At 31.0% G+C, this 10,739-nt stretch overlaps 1 pseudogene; it reads right to left on the reverse strand.

Moving 5' to 3' along the window:
• Positions 1-271: 271 nt before the first annotated feature.
• LOC133196091 (putative nuclease HARBI1) lies at positions 272-9,175 on the reverse strand (annotated as a pseudogene).
• Positions 9,176-10,739: the final 1,564 nt, after the last annotated feature.

Raw genomic sequence — 10,739 nt, forward strand, 5'->3', positions numbered from 1 at the left:
GGCTTTGAACATTTTTCCTGGTTGTATATGACTAGACTACTACCCTGTGTTGAAAATGATATAAAAATTAAACTCAGTATTTACACCTTTATACGATATAATATTCTTGGTGTCCAAAAACATTATTATCAGTGTATAGTCTAGAGGGTCCTTAACTTGTTTTGTAGTGAAGGTTCTTCAAATTTTAAAATCCTGTTTAAAATTCTGTTTAGAGAGATAAAATTTACACGTCAGTAGAATGGGAGTATTTAGCCTATGAAGTACTGTCCTATCTAGAAATAATGTTGTGTGATGTAATTCCTGATGTTCTTTCCATCCTCGGGTCCATTGTAATTTCCTTGTATATTTCCATTAACAGTTATATCTTCATCCATCGGTGGCTCGTTGTACATTATAGCCAGGTTATGCAAAACTGCACAAGCACCTAAAGTGTAGTTATGGAAACAAATGCATACATAAATTGTAAAGTTTTTAATTTTTTGAACTTCATTGTCAAGCTATATTTAAACGCATTTCATATAAGATTATGATGTACATGTAATCTTATTCGTCTGTCAATTTTTCTCTCTGTCACAAATACACTTATACTATAACATAAACTTTATTATTATACCTCATTATAATTATTCTACACAACGCGTTATCTGATTGGTTCTAGATTATCACGTGATCGGGCCATAAAACTTCATATTTCACGGTCGTCGGCATGCTTTTCATCATATTTCCCCTCTTCGGATACCTATTGCATTTTCCCGCAATAGTTATCGTTCGTTGAAAGAAAACTCCCGAGAGTAATAGACGTCACAATAGCCTGGTTTACGTCACAAAATTGATGATTAGTGATGTGTCAAAGGGTTTCAGTAACTTTACGTTAAAAATGAAAGTGAATTTGAGAGCGGTGCCGAATTTGAAAGTTTACGTTTATTTCAAAGTTTTTGCTTGTTTCGGTATAATAAACAATTCATTGCATGAATGTTCGGGAAACATGAAGATTTATTCAGCCAAGAAATATCATATTCCCCTCGGGCGAAGCCCTCGAGGAATATGATATTTCTTGGCTGAATAAATCTTCATATTTCCCTCACTATCATGCAATAAATGTATAATATGCTCATAACTTTTAAATGAAAGAGGATAAGGTTCAATATTTCACCTGTGCATACTTTGACCTTTGACTTATGATCTTTACCTTGAAATTTGACCTACAACTCTCTGAATTGCTTCCTTCTCTCTGTATCAGATTATGGTTAATTTAAATGACAGTATATTAACGAATTATATATTTACCAATAATTGTGCACACTCTCTCTGGCTTCATTCTGATTTCAGAATGAAGGGCGTGGAACCGTCGTTTCCACCAGCCAAATGTCCTCTCAATGGTCACGCGTGTTTTAGAATGCGCTGTATTAAAGCGCTCCTCGGCCTGAGAGGAGGGTCGGAGGTATGGTGTCATAAGGTATGGTTTACAGGCATACCCACTATCGCCCAATATGATGCCATCATTGATAGAGCGGAAGTTCCGCTCAATATCTTGCTTTATTCCACTCATGTTAAATATGTGGCTATCATGTGTGCTACCTGGCCATCTTGCCACGATGTTGGTAAATTTACCTGTATCAAAAAGGCACAATAACTACAGTTAACCAGTGCTAGGACGGATCCATGAATTTTACTGTAAGGGGCAAGGGGTCGTGCTAAAAATGTCGAGTAAAAATAATATTGATCAGACAAAAAAAAAAAACTATCCAAACGCGAAACAGCTAGGAAGGGTTGCATACTTCTTAACAAGGTTCTCTCCATCATCTTTATCTTTCAAAATGTTTCCGAAAAACTCACAATCATAACTGTATCATAATATGCTTCGGTTCTTAAAAAAGTACTTACTAATATATTCAATTTTTATCCTATGTAATGATATTAAAACAATTTTATATTATTATGTAAATGCAATAACAAAGAATCTCTCTCTAGCTTACGTAAAAAGAAGTATATATTTCATATCATATCTCAGTTTTGCATACCAGCATTATCACAGATAGCTTGAACATTGAGTGGTAGCCTTTCCTATTCACAAATGCTGGTTCATTCTCTGACGGTCCTTGGATCCTCACATGAGTGCCGTCGATACAGCCTATAACACCTGGAAAGCCTGCTAATTTGAAAAATTCACTCTTGATGCTGGTTAGCTCCTCGTCTGCTGGCCATTTAATAAATCTGGGCGCAAGAGATACCAGTGCCTGCGACACTTTCAGAACGATTCGAGAGACTGTTGACTTGTCGACCCCAGTTGTGTCACCAAGAACTTGAAGAAAACTTCCACTGGCATAAAATCTCAAGGCAATCAGAATCTAAATTTGAAAAAAAAAAAAATTAAAATTTGTAGATTTTTTTCATGCGCAATTTATAATCTGCAAACTGGTTTTATGTTTACTTTTCTGCGGAAAAAATACATAGGTGTACATGCATTATGTTAGATAAGTTAAATTAAAATAAGTTAAAATTATTTATAAAATAATATCCAACAAAATTCCAATTTACACTACTTTATTTTGGTATGGGTCTAAGAAAAAAATGGATTTACTACTTTATGCTTATGAAAAATAGGGTCGGTTTTAGGCAAAAGTTTGTTTTTATTTATTTATTTATTTTTCAAATAAAAGCATAAGTTTGAAATGTAATTTTGTGAAAATTGTGAAGACCTATCATATTAACAATTAAAATTACTATTGTAGAAATTGCATATTTTTATGTAAACTAAATCTTTTACATGTAATTTTTGGCACTATATATATATATATATATATATATATATATATATATATATATATATATATATATATATATATATATATATATATATATATATATATATATATATATATATTATATATTTGTTCAATAATACAGGATTTTTGCATCCCTGATATGAACACAGGCACGCGCCCTGTATTACACACCCTGTATCAGCACCCTTTATTTTACCCTTTATCACACCCTTTATTACACCTTTCCGGAACATCTCTGTATTTTTCATTCGGAATACCTCGGATCTTTTTCTATTAATTGTTTATAAAGTTTATTCAAATTGTAAATTTTCATCAGATATTTTATGCTATTCGAAATAATTCTTTGTTTAATTTATAATTATTTCATTTCTTATCGCTGTATGCATTGCCTTTGGAAAAAGATAATGAGAAAGGAAATTCAACGAAAAAAAAGAACATATTCAATTATTAAGAATTAATTAATTTACAGGTTTATATATGATTTTTTTGACACTATTTTCAAATATATAATAAAAACAACAATACATGACAAAATCTGTATCACACCCAATATCAACCCTCGACCAATATCAGCCCTCTGGCCTTCGGCCCTCGGGCTGATATTGGAGTCTCGGGTTGATATGGGGTGTGATACAGATTTTGCCATGTATTATTCTCTCTCTCTCTCTCTCTCTCTATATATATATATATATATATATATAATATGATTAAATAATTTCCATCTCTCTGATTGGCTGAGATCCAACAATGTTAGAAAAATACTACGTTATATTGACCTGCACGTGACCCTCCAGGTCAATATCAGGAATTATTCATTCTACGTTGGACCAAAAATAGTTAGGGAAATTCCAAATTGATGCAAATAGTTTTGGAAAGTTATTTCACTTGCACCTGACTTCCACTCATATGAACATAACATTAAGGCACATAGATTCTCGGGTGAGGGTTGGGGGGGGGGGGGTGCAGGAAGTCTGCGCCTCTCCCTTCATTTTGAGAATTTAAAGTTTTAATCTAAATTTTAAGGATAAAATATGTCAATGAAAGCCCCTCCTTCTTTTATGGACCTTTACCTCCCACCGAATAAAAATTTGAGTCAGGGGAATTCTTTTCCTTGGATGGGTTGGCTAGTCAAAATTTTTTTTGGTAAGTTGTCTCTTTTTCCCCCTTATAATGCCCCTTTTTAAAAAATCAATCCTATATATATGCCTGACATTTATTTTTCTACATTGCACCTAAACTAGAATTAAAAATTCCAAAATAATACAACTGGTTGTTTTTAACCCTGCAGGGATTGAAATTAACTTTTTTGACCACTAGCAAATTTTAGCTAGTGGAATTTTTTTTAACTAGCAATATTGAACTTTCACTAACATTTTTTTTCTCATAGTAATTAACATAGGAATTATTTGAATGATTTCACAGAAAACTAATTTACACCTTGTGAGTATTAAGGTCGTTTTATACAAGGTATAATATGACCGGATACAGGGATGTGCAATTAAAAAATTCAAGCACTAGCCCACAGACTAGTAGCCTCAAGTAAAAAGTTACTAGCTCAAACGTAGGGGGAAAAGTAACTAACAATAAAAGAAAAATAGTTAATCGTTGAAAAAGTCAGGGTCTTAAGGTTATTCTCTTTTTTCAAATTCAAAGTTTAATTCTCACCAGAAAATTTGAATCATATATAAATCAATTATGAGTGAAAATTAAAAAAAAAAATTTTAAAAAAATTATCTTTCATATTTTTTTAGTAAAAAGTTACTAGCTCAAACGTAGGGGGAAAAGTAACTAACAATAAAAGAAAAATAGTTAATCGTTGAAAAAGTCAGGGTCTTAAGGTTATTCTCTTTTTTCAAATTCAAAGTTTAATTCTCACCAGAAAATTTGAATCATATATAAATCAATTATGACTGAAAATTAAAAAAAAAATTTTAAAAAAAATTATCTTTCATATTTTTTTTTCATCTTATATCATTAAATACCCTTGAAATATATTCTTTGAAAATCACATAAGACCTTTTCTCTAGTTGATTAAGTGACCGTAAATAATTAAATGGGATATCTACATGCATTTACCATAAACAAAGGAATGGAGGAAATTCGGATTAGAAAAAAAAGAAGATCGTTTTTGGAAGTAAATAAGTCAGGTAGTACCGCAAAATGGATAAGATTATGAAGATTTACGAACTATAGGAGCATGCTACCTGGAAATTTTTCATTGTTTGAGAATTTGATAGCAAAAAAGTGAATAAAAATACCTGTAGTGCTTTTCATGTATTACATAGGTAATTTTAATTTTTACTAGCCCAAGGGGCTACCTCTGTGCAAAAAATTTACTAGCCCGACCCCCAAAAATGGTAGCCCCGGGTGCGAGGCAATGCTAATTGCACATCCCTGGAATAAACTAAAAAAAAAAATCCGAAAAAGGCCGGGTTTTTTTTACTCGCAAAAGTTGGCGACTACAGGTCACTTTTAACTCGCAATTTCTGTTTTTAATTCACATTTAGCGAGTATTTCCCGTTAATTTCGACCCCTGGCCCTGTATCTCTCATTATGTTCGGCTAATACTTCGGTATAGACGTGAACAAGTAAGATGGCATGGATTGCTTAATGTGTGTGCGTCATTTTATCATTGAATCATATAATAAAACAATTATTGCTGTTTTTTTCGGTCAATACGATGATTAAGCCACCTTCGAAGTACAATATTCACCTCGTCCTTCGGGCTCGGTGAATATTATACTCCTCAGGTGTCTAAATCATCGTATTGACCTCAAAAACCAGCAATAATTGTATTATATATATATATATATATATATATATATATATATATATATATATATATATATATATATATATATATATATATATATATATATATATATATATATATATATATATATATATATATATATATATATATAATATATATAAAAGAAATAATGTATCATTTTTAAGCATCTATCGGGATATAAATACGGGTTGGCCACGAGATCAAATTCCATAAAGCCCGAAGGGCTTTCTGGTAAAATTGATCTCGTACCAACCCGTATTTATTTAAATGATACATTATTATTTATATTTACATTTATGACTTATTCATATTTTATATTTTCCTGATTATAATCTTTAACGCGTGAAATGTTTTATTTTTAAACTCAACGGCACGTATTTGATCCATTGATTGCGCGTCGACCCTTTATGACGTCACTGAGAAATTACGTCGAACGTTTATGACGCGAGGAACCCGTGTTTATACGGATATAGATACGCGTTGCTCTTAATAGTGTTATATAAAAGAAAACATTTGCAAATGTAAATATATATATATATATATATATATATATATATATATATATATATATATATATATATATATATATATATATATATATATATATATATATATATATATATATATATATATATATATATATATATATATATATATATAGTGAAATTGTAGTAAAAGTCCACGGTATAGGTAGGTTATAAATTAAAATAAAATCCAAGATAAACAAACAAGTTCACATTTAATTATTACACTAAGCGCTTTCGCCGTGAGGCTCTTCAGAGTGTAACAAAGTTTATAAAAACAATACAACTTGGTTGTTATGACGTCGTTATTGTGACGTCATAAAGGCAGCATTATATATTGGCGCAGGTAAATGTCATTAGGGCGCCAAAAGTAGAGAATTGAACATATGTACATTGTGATGAAATAGACTGCTAATTTTAAGCTATAATGTTCAATTTACATTTAGTTTAGGTTTAAATAATTTAACAAAGTAATCTTCCTTGGCTCTCCGTAATTGTTCATTATTTTCTAGAACTTTATAAAATGGAAAACTACATTGGACAGACCGGTAACAAACTAGCTGACCGCGTAAGAGTCCATAAACAACAAATACGGGACCCATCTGTCAGGAATACGCCATGCAGTGAACATTTTGATTCATGTGCGAATGGAAACTTTTTAATATTTCCATTTTATAAAGTTCTAGAAAATAATGAACAATTACGGAGAGCCAAGGAAGATTACTTTGTTAAATTATTTAAACCTAAACTAAATGTAAATTGAACATTATAGCTTAAGGAGGTTGGATCCTGTCATCAAAAGTAATGAGAATTTTTTATTAAGTATATTTTTAGAATTTATACACATAGCTTTATTAAAAATCAAAACAAAAAATGGGGGTCAATGCGCTTCTTTTGGCGCTACAGAGCATTTAGTTTGACCTTTTTGCACTGAAAATACATCTTACACATAAATCAATTTTTAAGTTTTTTCTTCAATATTTTTTGTTCAAATAAATTGTGGGAACAAAAACAGTCTTATTTTATCTTAAATAGACACATTAAAATTTGTGACAACGAAGAAATTTTCAAATTACTCCGCATGTTCAATTATTTGACCTTTTTGCACTCAAACATTTTCATTTTTCTGGCATTAAAAATTAAACAAGCAAAAAAATCATTTGAAAGTAATGACATTTTACTGAATTTAAGAAGAATGGTTAAAAGTATCGTATATATTCAGAAAAGAAAATTAAAAGTGGGGGTCTGTGACGTTAATTTTTAGATATTACTGAAATAGTGCTAATTTTAAGCTTAAATTAGGGCTATTTTTTTCCTTCATTTTCACAATATATTTGCTATATTTATCAAATATGATGAAAGAATTCATGACAGTTTATTTAATAGATAATTTAGGACCAGTATAAAACAGTCCACTGCAAAAAAAAATAACTATGTGTGCAGACTGCACGTAAAAATAGGAATCCAAACTTAACATACTTTAGATACTTAGAAAGAGAAAAAATGATCATTTTCTTCTAAAAACCCTCCGCCACAAAATATAGTTCCTCACTTAATGCTTTTGGTATGGAATTTAATCATGGAGTTTTAACTGAATATAGTTAAATTGGCATTGTAGAATCCAAATTTATTGTAAGAATTAAAACATTATGGAGAATTTTTGAAATATAGGTTAAGATAAAAATCTGCTCAAAAGCTCAGGAGCGAACCTCGTTAAAATTAGCAGTCTATTTCATCACAATGTACATATGTTCAATTCTCTACTTTTGGCGCCCTAATGACATTTACCTGCGCCAATATATAATGCTGCCTTTATGACGTCACAATAACGACGTCATAACAACCAAGTTGTATTGTTTTTATAAACTTTGTTACACTCTGAAGAGCCTCACGGCGAAAGCGCTTAGTGTAATAATTAAATGTGAACTTGTTTGTTTATCTTGGATTTTATTTTAATTTATATATATATATATATATATATATATATATATATATATATATATATATATATATATATATATATATATATATATATATATATATATATATATATATATATATATATATTCATATGTGGATTTCATACAAATGTAGTACAGTGTATATGCATGTACATGTATATTAGTTCAATTTTTTTTTTAGTAATTTATGTAACAGATTTTATTAATGTGGGCCTTCTCCATTTTTCATACATCGAATAAATAAATCAACCTCATTAATGCGGTATATTTCCATAATGATGGCGAATAAAATGAAAATATTACATAAACTGTCTAATTAATCTTAGAGGAAAGATTTTAAATGATTCAAATACTACAAAACGCGGCCCACCGACGACTCCTCTAAATGTATCACAAAACGTGATTTTAAAACAGAAACAGCATTTTGATTTTAAAACGGAATATTTTTACATTTGGCTGGCCTTTGATATCCCAGACACAGTCGGTTGGTGTTTTATACATGTACAAGGACATATATAGACCCCCCCCCCCCCAAAATAATACCATATAGTTGCAGATCTTCTGTGACATGCTTACATGATATGCACGAAGGGGAATAACTCTAATATTTTAGAATCACTCAAGAATTTTGTCGTCACAGTTCACCTGTGTATAATCAAACAAGATTATTCAAATAATATGAGATGTATGTATGTATAATTATGTTCATGTATAATATGTATAATAATTATTAATTATTCTATATGGGTAAATATTGTCAGGATCCGCCACCAAGGTGACGCAATATGTGACGTAATCAACTAAAAAAAACAAGGGAAAGGGGAGGTTGTGGTGTTTGTTGACTGTTTTCGTATGGATAGTACATGACAAAGTGAGTTTTTTTTTTTATCAGTTATGTACCTGTAATTCTGTTGACAATGCCTTCGGCCTTCTAGTCCTATGGCCGATTATTGGGTCAAGTAAATCCACGATTTGCTTTATTGATTCCTTTCCAAATCGATACCGCCTCCGAATTTCCTCTTCACTCATGTTTTGTACAGAAAAACGTTCTCTAAAAACCTTATCTGCTCTTCTTCTACCCAACTGACCAAACATTACGTTGGCCGCCATTGTTAATGAGCGTTTAAAGAAGCCCTCTTGGCTTCATTAAAATTAGAGAAGTTAAAGAAGCTTTAATGCATCGATTCGTTCATTAAAACATTGATACAATGGAATTTAATGACACATTAAAAATTATCAGTTTAATGAAGCTTTAATTATTCAATAAATATTGATACAACCGGATCCGGGTCATTTGTATGATCGGGATCGGGATGCCAAAAATGGAGGCTCAAAAAATCAGCATGTAAAAAAAATCACAAATAATTGCAGTTTTCTGTGGCTATACTGCCTTTCGGAACAATTTATTTTGACAGTATAGTTGTGCGATGGCTGATTCAACTGATTACTCGCTCACGAACGTGCATGGTAAATATTTACAGCATAGGGCTGGGACGATTCATGGTTCAATCGATTCGGTTCGGTTTCGGTTCAGAATGATACGGTTCGGTTTTTTTCGATTCGGTTCGATTTAACCTAAGACAGTCTAAATATTTCTCATCATAAATGAAAAATGATAACCTCTGCTTTAAAAACTGATTAAAATCCTTTACAAAAACTCTTCACAAAAACTTTTCTGAGACACTAACAAGTGAGGCTAGTGGTTTTGACATCTTTACTAGCTAAAGTAAAATTTCTACTAGCCCAGAAAAATAATAAAATTTGAAACCTTTCGTTGTATTATTTTATTCCATTTCATAATGAATTACTCTTCTTTTCATATTTCTTCTGCTTATTTTCTCATTTTGTATTTTTCTTCTGAGTCAATGATAAATAAGTAATCAGAGAAATTATTTAAGGCTGAATTTAACAGAATGAACAATCATGCTATAGATACCTTTTAACATGGTAGTATACATTCATCTTTTTTCCTGATCATTGGACTTCCTCTTCCAAAATGAAGTGAAAGCTAGGTGATTTGTTGTTTTTTAATTCAAATTTTCAGAAACAATGTTAATATATTTTTGATAACCCTTGTAAATCTTCAGTTAATTAGTTGAGTAGCTGGAAATAATTTAATCAATTAATGTGATATCTACATGTATTTTCCATAAAATCGGAATGGAGGAAATTCGGATTAGTAGAAAAAAGACGATCGTTTTCATGGTTTTTAGAAATAAATAATGCAGAAGTGCTAAAAGAATTAGATAGAAGAGATGTGAACAAGAGAACCACACTTCATTGATTTTTTTCATTGATTGGGGATTTAGAAGCAAAACTTGGGAAATACCTGCTACTTTTTCACTAGCCCGTCGGGCTATTTACTAGCCCATACCAATTTAAACTAACCTCTATTGTAAAAGTAAAGGGTGTTTGTGGAATAAAAAAAAACTAATCACCGACTTCAAACTGGCACAATCATTATAAAAAGTATTAAAATCATGAAAACAAACACTTCTGATCTCCAATTGGCTGCCATTTTTGTTTATACTTGTTATGTAAATTTTGAACCGAACCGAACCGAATTCCGGAATTCTGGATCGGTGCATCGAATCGAACAGTATGAACCGCGGTGCACCGAAATTTTCGGTGCACCGCGCAGCCCTATTACAGCATATTCCCGAAAAATTGAAAC

Source organism: Saccostrea echinata, unplaced genomic scaffold (assembly GCF_033153115.1).
Source record: "Saccostrea echinata isolate AGI-Se365-2 ecotype Australia unplaced genomic scaffold, CSIRO_AGI_Sech_v1 ptg000030l, whole genome shotgun sequence".
In the NCBI taxonomy this organism is placed as follows: Eukaryota; Metazoa; Mollusca; class Bivalvia; order Ostreida; family Ostreidae; genus Saccostrea; species Saccostrea echinata.